This window comes from Delphinus delphis, chromosome 10 (assembly GCF_949987515.2).
Source record: "Delphinus delphis chromosome 10, mDelDel1.2, whole genome shotgun sequence".
Taxonomy (NCBI): Eukaryota; Metazoa; Chordata; class Mammalia; order Artiodactyla; family Delphinidae; genus Delphinus; species Delphinus delphis.
The window spans coordinates 21,751,771-21,763,646 of record NC_082692.2 but is presented as its reverse complement, the minus strand read 5'-3'; the positions used below and the strand labels follow the sequence as shown (position 1 = coordinate 21,763,646).

Genomic DNA, 11,876 nt, shown 5'->3' with positions numbered 1-11,876 from the left:
CCCACCAACAGTGTAGGAGGGTTTCCTTTTCCTCCACACCATCTCCAGCATTTATTATTTGTATACTTTTAAAAAATTACCAATCTACCTTTTTATTGTTTATTTATTTGGCTGCGCCAGGTCTTACTTGCGGCATGCGGATTCTTAGTTTGTGGTGTGCATGTGGAATCTAGTTCCCAGACCAAGGATCGAAACCCAGGCCCCTGCACTGGGAGCATGGAGTCTTGCCCACTGGACCACCAGGGAAATCCCTGTATATTTTAAAAATAAAAAAAATTATTTATTTATTTGGCTGGGTCAGGTCTTAGTTGCGGCAAGAGTGATCTTTGTTGCTATATGTGGGATCTTTGTTGCAGCATGTGGGATCTGTTTTTTTAGTTGCGGCATGTGGGATCTTTAGTTGCAGCATGCAGGCTTTTAGCTGAGGCATACAGGATCTAGTTCCCTGCCCAGGGATTGAACCCAGGCCCCCTGCATTGGGGATCATGGAGTCCTAACCACTGGACAACCAGGGAAGTCCCTATTTGTATACTTTTTGATAATGGTCATTCTGACAAGAGTAAGGTGATACCCTCATTGTAGTTTTGATTTGAATTTCTCTAAATAATTAGTTGATGTTGCACATTTTTTTCATGTGCCTGTTGGCCTTTGTGTCTTCTTTGGAGAAATGTCAATTTAGGTCTTCTGCCCACTTTTCAATTGGGTTTTTTTTGTTGTTGTTGTTATTGAGTTGTATGAGCTGTTTGTACATTTTGGAAATTAAGCCCTTGTCTGTCACATCATTTGGAAATATTTTCTCCCATTCTGTAGGTTGTCTTTTCATTTTGTTTATGGTTTCCTTTGCTATGTAAAAAAAGCTTATACATTTGATTAGGTCCCATTTGTTTACTTTTGCTTTTATTTCTATCGCCTTGGGAGACTGACTTAAGAAAACATTGCTACGATTTATGTCAGAGAATGTTTTGTCTAGGTTCTCTTGTAGGAGCTTTACGGTATCATGTCTTATATTTAAGTCTTTAAGCCATTTTGAGTTTATTTTTGTGTATGGTGTGAGTCAGTGTTCTAAATTCAATGATTTACATGTGGCTGTCCAGCTTTGCCAACACCACTTGCTGAAGAGACTGTCTTTTCCCCATTGTATATTCTTGCCTCCTTTGTCAAAGATTAATTGACTGTAGGTGTGTGGGTTTACTTCTGGGCTATTTGCATTAAGTCTTCCAGTATAATGTTGAATGGAAGTGAGAAGAGACATCTTTGTCCTACTCCTCATCTTAGCAGGAAAGCATCTAGTGTTTTTACCATTAAGTATGATGTTAGCTGTAGTTTTGGTAGATTTTTTTTTTGAAGCTACTGCTTATCTTTTATTATTATTATTTATTTATTTATTTTTGGCTGTGTTGGGTTTTCATTGCTGCACATGGGCTTTCTCTAGTTGTGGTGAGTGGGGGCTACTCTTCGTTGTGGTGTATGGGCTTCTCGTTGCAGTGGCTGCTCTTGTTGTGGAGCATGCGCTCTAGGCGCACTGGCTTCAGTAGTTGTGGCTCACGGGCTCTAGAGTGCAGGTTCAGTAGTTGTGGCACGTGGGCTCAGTTGCTCTGCGGCATGTGGGATCTTTCCGGACCAGGGCTCGAACCTGTGTCCCCTGCATTGGCAGGTGGATTATTAACCACTGTGCCACCAGGGAAGTCTTTGGTAGATGTTCTTTATCAAGTTGAGGAAGTTCCTCTCCATCCCTAGTTTGCTGAGAATTTTTATTATGAAAGGGTGTTAGATTTTGTTAAATGCTTTTTCTGCACCTATTGATATGATTATATATTTTTTCTTCTTTAGCCTATTGATGTGATGGATTACATTAACTGATTTTTAAATGGTGAACCAACCTTGCATACCTGGGATAAATCCCACTTGGTCATGTTGTATAATTCTTTTTATACATTGTTGGATTCAATTTACTAATATTTTGTTGCATATTTTTGCATCTATTCATGAAATATATTGGTCTGTAGTTTTCCTTTCAAGTAATGTCTTTGTATAGTTTTGGTATTGGGGTAATTCTAGCCTTACAGAATGAATTAGGAAGGATTCCCTCTGCCTCTATTATCTGTTAAGAAATAATATTTATAAAATTTCTACTGAAATGTTTGGTAGAATTTACCAGTGAACCCACCTGCACTGGTGCTGTTTTGGAAGATTATTAATTATTGATTCAATTTCTTTAATAGATAAAGGCCAATCAGATGATCTACTTATCCTTGTTGGGGTTTTGGTAGATTGTGCCTGTGATTATTGTGATTTATAATAAGAGAAATATATTTGGTCTTTCTCCTCATTCCTGGTACTAGGCTCCTAAAAACCTTGGAATTTCCTCAATGTTGAGATCTTTTATGTTAATGGGGTGACTTTTGGAAAGCATCTAAGGATTGGGGCTTTGTTGTCAGTGGAGCTAACCACGTGTCTAAATTAAATTTTAGGAAGTTCTTATGTATTTAAATATCGTGTCTGGCTTTGGTTTTGTTAATTTCTCCTGCAACCCTAATTACAAATATTTTAGATCTGTATTCTCTGTCTCTTACCCTTTTCCTATATAATCCATCCTTTTTGTCCTTTTTGTGCTTCATTCTAGATATTTTCTTCTCAACTATGTAGTTCACTCATTTTTTCTTCAGCTGTTTCATCTGCTGCTATATGCATCCACAAATTCTTTGTTTTTGTTTTTCAATTTCAGAATTTCCATTTAGTTCTTTTCATTGTTCCCCATTTTTTGTTAAAATTCTTATCTTTCATTTCTGAACATTGTACGTATTATTTTAAAATCTGTGCCCAGTAACTCAAATTCTGAATTCCCAGTAGAAATGTTTCTACTCTCAATTGCTTCTGTTGACTTTTCTTTGCATTATTTGTCTTCTCTTGTGCCTAGTTTAAAAAAAGTTTTCACAAAATTGTTTGTAAAAATAACTTGAGAGCTAATAGACTATTACGTCCTTACAGAGAGGATTTCCTGGTACCTGAGGACACTAGCATTATGGAATCACTTAAATCCAACTGTGGAAATTGAGAAATTCAAAAGCTGAGCTGCAGCCCCCTGGGTGAGCCTGTCTGTGTGTGGTTCACGCTTATTTTTAGAGTGTGGTCATCTGGGGTCCCACACACCAAAGGGAAGGAATTTACCAGCACTAACCCTCACCTTGGCAGTCCCCAGAATCCAATTTTGGTGTCTCCAGGCCAATGTCAGGACCTATGCACTCGGTACACTCCCTTTCTGGGATGATGTTCTTAGGTAGAAGGGAAAAACCTTTAATTTTCCCCTTTATCCACAACATGGTCTGATATGTAGCTTTTAATCACACTGTATTTTATTTTTTCAGTATTTTTAAAAGTATTTATTTTTGGCTGTGCCAGGTCCTAGTTGCAGCATGCAGGATCTTTGTTGTGGCATGTGGGGTCTTTTAGTTGCAGCACGTGGGCTTCTTAGTTGCGGCATGCGAACACTTAGGTGTGCCATGTGGGATCTAGTTCCCTGACCAGGGATTGAACCCAGGCCCCCTGCATTTGGAGCACAGAGTCTTATCCTCTGGACTACCAGGTAAGTCCCTAACCACATTGTATTTTAAATAGTAGAATCAGTTTGCTTCAACAGACCCTGAGAAGTCAGGCATTATTCTTGAAATTGAAGTTTCTTTATTCTATCTTGGAGATTCACCTCACCCCATCCTCATCAGATGAGAGGGTGCCTGGCTGATTGGGATATCTGCTGCTCTTAGGAACCCACACAGAAAAGGTGATATCATGATCATGTAAGGCACCAGATAGATCTCTTAGTTCCCAAGGAACAGGAACCATTACCTGCTAGTAAAATTGACATAGTGCCTAACCTATGACCCAGCAATTTCATTCCTGCATATGTTTTCCAGAAAAACTCTCAAAGGTGTTCAGACCAAGACTTTATAATAAGGAGTTGGTTAAAAACCTAAATGTATAAAATTGAAAGTAAGGCCACACACAGACCAATGATTATGATGCACCATGAAATGAGTTTGTAATCAATCCCCACTGAGCACCCAAGGTCATTTCTTGACCAGGTCTGGGAAGAGGGCAGATCCTATAGCAAACGATTAGAGATCCCTCTTCAGGCTGAATAGATACCAACCCATAAACAGAGCCCTTCAAGCAGTCATTCAACAGCATGTGTCACAAGCCTTCTCTGCGTCAGTCAATACTTTATATATTGGAGACCCAAAGATGAATGAGGTAAATACGGTCTGTGTTCAGCATATCACATGTACACATGGCCCACCCACATTTCACCATCTTTTTTTTTTTTAACAAAGGATAGGAAATTTTGTGAAATGATTTACCAAAACACAGATATTTGCTGCATTTCCCAGATATACTAACACGATAAAAAGGGATCACTAATCATTAGAGAAATGCAAATCAAAACTATAATGAGGTATCACCTCACACAGGTCAGAATGGCCATCATAAAAAAATCTACAAACAATAAATGCTGGAGGGGGTGTGGAGAAAAGGGAACCCTCTTGCACTGTTGGTGGGAATGTAAATTGATACAGCCTCTATGGAGAACAGTATGGAGGTTCCTTAAGAAACGAAAAGTAGAACTACCATACGACCCAGCAATTCCACTACTGGGCATATACCCTGAGAAAACTGTAATACAAAAAGAGTCGTGTACCACAATGTTCATTGCAGCACTATTTACAATAGCCAGGACATGGAAGCAACCTAAGTGTCCATCGACAGATGGATGGATAAAGAAGATGTGGCACATATATACAATGGAATATTACTCAGCCATAAAAAGAAACAAAATTGAATTATTTGTAGTGAGGTGGATGGACCTAGAGTCTGTCATACAGAGTGACGTTAAGTCAGAAGAGAAAAACAAATACCGTATGCTAACACATACATACAGAATCTAAAAAAAAAACCGGTTCTGACAAACCTAGGGGCAGGACAGGAATAAAGACGCAGACGTAGAGAACGGAGTTGAGGACACAGGGAGGGGGAAGGGTAAGCTGGGACGAAGTGAGAGAGTGGCATGGACATATATACACCACCAAATATATACACCACCAAGATAGCTAGCTAGTGGGAAACAGCAGCACAGCACAGTGAGATCAGCTCGGTGCTTTGTGACCACCTAGAGGGGTGGGAAGGGAGGATGGGAGGGAGACAGAGGGAGGGGATATGGGGATATATGTATACGTATAGCTGACTCACTTTGTTATACAGCAGAAACTAACACACCATTGTAAAGCAATTATACTCCAATAAAGATGTTTAAAAAAAAAAAGTAAAAGGGTGTAAGTCTGGTAGAAGCGTATACCCGTTGCATCCCAGGAATCAATGTCAAAATCATTCTTAGAAAAAGTATTTAATTAGCATCATGAATTCCAAACAAAAAATAAATGTTATAAATAATATTTGGATTATCCAAGGTTGTGGTTAGTTTTAAAGACATCCCCCTACTCTCTCTACATTTACTGTAGAAAATGAAAAGCTAACTGTGCCAAAGACAGTTAAATATCCACTGAGATCTGTCACAGGAATCTGTTTTAATTCAGCTTTACCCAAAGTGACCTGACAAAGTCTCTCTGGTAATACTTGTCTAACTGCATAAAATGATGCCAGTTAAAGTGATTTTTTGCAATTGGGTTTTTTCTTAGTGGTGACATTTGATGTTGAAAAGTTCTATGTTATACCTCTACCACATATTTGACTACTGAGGTTCATTTTTGTTGTGTATCCTCTGATGTTTAGTAAAAGATGAGTTCAAGAGATTTTCCCACACCTGTCCCAGTCATAATGCTTCTCTCCAGTGTGGATCCTGATGTTTGATAAGATCTGAACTTTTTTTTTCTTTCTTTCTTTTTGATGGGGGTGGGGAGCAGTTAAAGTGTGGAGTCCTACTGGACTGCCAGGGAATTCCTGATAAGATATGAACTTTGACTGAAGGCTTTCCTACATTATTTACCCTTAAAGAGCCTTCCCCCACAAGGAATCTTTGCTACACTTTAAGAGTTGAGCTAACGCTGAAAGCGTCCCCACAGTGGTCATACATACATAGCGTTTTGTTCCAGTATGGATTTTCCAATGTATAAGATTGAGCTTTTAAGTGAAGGCCTTCCCACATTTTAATATTTATGGAGTTTCTCTCTAGCATGGGTTTTCTGGTAATTAAGTGCTGGCTTCCAAACGAAGGCCTTCCCCCACTCACTACATTCATAATGGTGCTTTCCATTGTGGGTTCTTTGGCGGGTGACCAGATTCGAAACACAATGAATCCTACAGTATTATACTCTTTACACCAATAAGTTTTCTCTTCAGTATGGATTCTCTGATGTTTAGCAATGCTATCAGAGAACTTAAAGGCTTTGCCACATTCATGACATAGATAAGGTTCCTGTCCAAAATGAATTTGCTTATGTTCAATGAGACTTGACCTCACAGAGAAGGCTTCTGACACTGAAGATATCCCCAAGGGTTCTCTGATGTCTAAGACCACTCCAGTGTCTGAAGGTTTTGCCACATTCTTTATTCTCATGAAACTCTTTTCAGGATGGCTTCTCTGTTGTTTATTGAGACTTGGGATTACACCGAAGGTCGTTCCTGGTTGAGGATCTATAGGGCTTTCTTTAAGTTTGGATGTGCTGGTGCTTGGTCAGGGTTGCTGGTGTACCAGGGTTTGTCTTATGAGGGAGGGATATTTTTGGTTTGGTGACTTCCACTCGCTTTACGAGTGGCTGCTTCTTTTATTACAGTTGAAGTTGGAAATTGTGCACAAGCTGAATGCAGAATTTCCCATGCCCACAGCATCGACAGGACTGAACTTCAGGGTGAATTCTCCCAGGTATCTTAGGCCTCTTTATCGGAGTGATATTCTCCATGGCTTGAGGCAATGTAAGTTGTGTGTACTCAAAGGAGCTCCTCTCTCACTTGGGTAAATTATTCAGAAGTCCATGAACTTGTCCAGTGTGGAGCCCCTGATGATGTTCCCACTTAGTCTTCTGAACATCTCCCTTGTTTGTTAGACTTCTTCTGGAAAACTCTGCTTTGAAACAGACTCCTTATTTAAGGCCAGGAGTCACCATCTGAAAGAACAGGTTGATCATGAAATTGGCATCTTTTCCCCAGAGGCAGAAAGAGGAAGTCAAATGTAACATACATGAGAGTAGCCTACAGAGAGAAACTACATAAAACACAACTCTTTATGTGTGAAAGTTCTAAGTAAGAATACATACTTGCTTTTCCATTACTTTCTGCTCTTATCTTTAGTAATTGCTTCCTTCTGCTTTCTTGGGTTTATTTTCCTGTGCTTTAAGTTCTCAAAAGGGATATTTAGAGCATTTTTTTTTCACCTTTGCTTCTTTTCTAAATATAGCATCTATACTTTTAAATGAAATAATTTACCCTAAGGAGCCTGAAAAAGTACCGGGAACAGAATAGGTCTAAATAAATGGAAGCTACTCATTATTAGTATCATCACTAATGTAAAGCAGGAGAAGTAAAACAGAAAGGACTGGTGAGGAGACTCATTTGTGCAAGAGCTCCAATGAACATAACAATATATAAAGTAGCAGATTAAAGAAGAGGTCATCACATAACAAAGCATTTTACTATCTATTTGGAGAGATGATAAAAACCTCAAAGCTGTAAGGTGTATCAGAGAATATCTAGCCTGTCTCCTTATTTTTAAGGATGTAAAACTGAGGCCCAGCTAGGTGGCATTAGCCTAGGTAACAGGATTACTTAGAGGTAAAGATAGGTTGAGACCAAGGGCTCTTGAATTTCACCTTTAAAGTTTTTACCAGCATAACACACTGGCCCACTGTGGTGCATAAACAACCTTCAGATCAAAACTTTCATAATATAGCATAGTGGTTAAGAGAAAACATCGTCAAGTTGAACTTCTGGTTTCAATTCCTGGCTCTGCCATTTCCTAGCTGTCTCTGTTCCTCAATATTTTTAGCTGTAAAATGGGAATATAGTAGTATGTATCTCATTTCATTATTTTTTATTGAGAAAAATACACATGTAAGGTACTCAGAAAAAGCCCCAGCATAGGAAGCATTCAAAAAACATTGACCAATATGGTAGATCCACTATCTCAATGGTAAATTATATTACTTTTCTTAGTTATTCACTGTCCTCTTTGTAAGCTTTATTTTTCTCCACCCTATGGATAGTAAGCTTGGTGATTTGAACTGCTTTGACTAACGAAACGTAAGTGGAAATGACATATGCTCCTCCTGAACAGATGCTTTAAAAGCCATCATGTGGTCCTACCACTGTTTTTCTTTTGCCATAACAGCAGCATATTCAAGGTAGGAGCATTCTTCTAGCCTGGATTCTAGAGTGGTGAGAATGTGTTGCATTAGTCAGTTAACACAGGCAAAAATGAAAGTAACAGCCAAGCCTTTAATCACTTACTGCAATAGCATTAGCAAGAGGCCCAACAACAAAAAAGTGCTGGCTCCTGCAGTGTGTTATTCTTATCCATGCAACAGTGCCAGGCAGGGGTCAGCTGTATCAGCACAGGTGTGGGGACTGTGTCACTGCCAACACAGCACCAAACAAAAGGCTCCAGTCATTTTCTGGACCTGGAGGCCAGGGGAAGAAAGAGGGGAAAGGCTAGGATTGTAAAAGTACTAGTGCTGAGTCAGAGTGGAGAAAAGTGTCTTGCCTTATCAGGGTGAGAGAATCTTGAAGAGTTACTCGGGCAAGACCCCCAGTAAAAAGGGCCCCAAAAGGAGGTGCCTGGGCTAAGAGTACAGATATGCCTAAAAGCATGGCTGGCCAGGCGGTCTGAGTCTTTGACTGCAACTCCCTTCAGAGACTGCATGCGCTGGCTGTGCCTCAAAGCCTTGTGTAGGAGGGTAGCTTTACACCCATGAGGGATAAAGCCTTTGTAACTGCCTATGGTCAGGTCTGAAAAATCATACACATTGAAAACTTCCTTCTCCTCCCCCAGATGCACCATGATTTTCACGTTATTCCCACTGTACCTTCCTTCATTCCTTTTCACGTGGCTGAAGAACTCATTCTTTCTTCAAGATTTCATCCTCCTTCAAAGCTTTTCCAACCTTCTCATAAGTACTTGTTACACTTACAATGAAAAGCATTCGGTATAAATCCAATGGCTTTATCACTGTAATTATTATTTTCTATCTACTCCTTTCTCCCTGTCCGCAAATAGACTGTAAGTCTCTGGAGAGTAGGGTGCTTTTTTCATTTATCTTTGTATTCCTAGTAACTGACACAAGGCCCAACCTAAAATAGATAATCATTAATACCTTAATCTGAGCTTATAAGGAATAACCATATTACATATATCCTGATATCCTAACACTCAATTCTTCAGTAAATGAAATTTCTTTTTCCAGAATGTCTGTTCCTTCAAAGTTTTCAAAATACTCACCACTTACTGCTTAGGAATCACAGTTGTGCTGGTCTGGGTGGGATATGGCGTCACTTCAGTGCTGATCCCAGAAGGGTGTGCTCCACCCAGACGACTCTGCCTGCAAACCACCATCCTATGAACAAACCAAGACAGCTGGGCCCAAAGAGGTAAATACTGAAAACAATGGCGATAACAACATAGACAGGGGGTGACAGGGAAGTCTCTCCAGAGCAGAGCAGGGGGAAACCACAGTGTCCTTCAATTGCCAAAGACAGGAAAAAGTAGGGCAAAGAATTAACACCTTCAACCCAGCATAGCACAGTCAACTTCCTGGTGCTTCTTTGAGGCCCTTCACTGCCTGTAAGTACGTGCCTTACTTTCTCTAACATGCCTCATGCCCTGATTGAGGTCCTATCTCCTCAATTTGAGCTGCAGAACCATGACATTCTCTACCTTCAGGCCCCATGTCCAGGCCTAAAGTTACCTGAGTAGTGTGGTAAGCACCATCTCAATAACAGAGACTTCATGATGTGCTTTTTAACATGCATCTGTGACCTCAGTGTTTGAGGGCACAAGTTAGCTTAAGCTACCTGGAATCCAGTGTGCCTTATAGCTGACTTGCTTGAATTGCTGATGAGAATTCAGGGAAACTGTGTATCCTTTGCAACACAGAGTCTTACTCTGAAGTGAATACCACTTCAACTTCCCACAGAGTGTTCCCTCCTACTTGTCCACAGTGTGGACCAAAGCAATCTGCAATTTCTATCAATTTGGTGCTCACCTTGAACCTCGAATTATTAAGTTTCAGGGATCAAAAGGATTTCAGGCCCATTACCCAGGAGTAAGAAATCACTACTAAAATAGAAAAATAATAACAAAGTAATTTTAAAGTCCAGATTTCCTTTGAGTTTCATATGTGCAGAGAATACAGAGTTTGAGTTTTAGGCCTGGGGATAGTTAGGAAGTTAGGCTATAGTCTGGTGAACAGCTCTACTGGGATTTCCACAGATATAACAAAGACATTTCTCTAACTGAATTCATTAACTTTCTACCACCTCCCAAATCTGAGCTCTCCTGGTTGATTACAGATATCAAGTTTCACATAGTCACTCAGATAGATCGTTGTTTTTTTTTATTGGAGTATAGTTGCTTTACAATGTTGGGTTAGTTTCTGCTGTACAACGAAGTGAATCAGCTACATGTGTATATATATCCCCTCCTTCCCCCCCCCACCCCATCCCACCCATCTAGGTGACCACAGAGCACCAAGCTGAGCTCCCTGCACTATACAGTAGGTTCCTACTAGCCATGTTTTACACCATGGCAGTGCACATATGTCAATCCCAATCTCCAAATTCATCCCCCCACCCCTGTGTCTACACCTCTGTTCTCTATGTCTGCATCTCTATTCTCAAACAGATCGTTGAAAGCCATCCTAAGACTAATGCCAACCCCAACTCAACAACAGTTCCCCAAGCTTGTTCCATTCTCATACCTCTGAGTCTTTGCATATGCCACATTACACTTTGAGAAACACTGAATGCAAGGGTCGGAAGCACCTGACACTCTTTTGAGAGGTTTTTGGTTTAGGAAGCTCAGTTAAGTTCTGGGGTTTATTGGATTATTAAGTCCAAAAGGCCTGGGGCTTATAATTAACCTTTTTAAAAAAATTAATCTATTTTTATGTATTTATTTGGCTGCGCTGGGTCTTGGCTGCAGCAAATGGGATCTTCGTTGCAGCATGCGGGATCTTTAGTTGGGCATTCGAACTCTTAGTTGCGGCATGTGGGATCTAGTTCCCTGACCAGGGATCGAACCTGGGCCACCTGCGTTGGGAATGCGGAGTCTTAGCCAGGCCTGGGGCTTTAACTAAGCAAGAATAACCTTGAAGAGGGAATTCCCTGGCGGTTCAGTGGTTAGGACTCAGCCCCTTCACTGCAGAGGGCCCGAGTTTGATCCCTGGTTGGGGAACTAAGATCCTGCAAGCCGCATGGCATGGTCAAAAAAAAAAAAAAAAAAAAGAATAACTTTGAAGAATTATCAGTTGGGATTCCTAGCCAAAAAGAGAGTATGCCTTCTGCCACGAGGTCACTAACTCATTTAACCGTCTCTAAGAGCATAGCAGTACATTAAAGCCAAAGAAATCAAGACCAATAGGTTAGTTATTTGCAGATTCAATGAGGACATGTAGTCCCTGTCTCACCAACCAACATTACTTCCAATTTCAAAATTTAATGTTTCACCTATAATACTGGTAGCAACAACAACAACAAAACGCTTGCACATAAGAAAAGGAAAAATCATGTTTGAAATACTGAAGTTTGCTCTTACTAAACCATAACAAACTATATTATGCTATAATTTACCTTATGAGTAGTAAAACTGCATTCTCAGAAGTAGATGTGATCTTAGAGACTTAAGTCAATCATTACGATGATGGAGTCCTTTTTCATTG

The 11,876-nt window shown here is 40.1% G+C and overlaps 1 protein-coding gene across 1 annotated transcript in view; it reads right to left on the bottom strand.

Annotated features, from left to right (window-relative positions):
• Nucleotides 1–9,468, bottom strand: part of LOC132432766 (zinc finger protein with KRAB and SCAN domains 8-like) — a 16,329-nt gene extending 6,861 nt beyond the window's left edge. The window contains exon 1 of the mRNA XM_060023522.1: nucleotides 9,447–9,468. The gene's annotated coding sequence lies outside the window, so the exon portion shown is untranslated. The remainder of the gene's footprint in view (nucleotides 1–9,446) is intronic.
• Nucleotides 9,469–11,876: the final 2,408 nt, after the last annotated feature.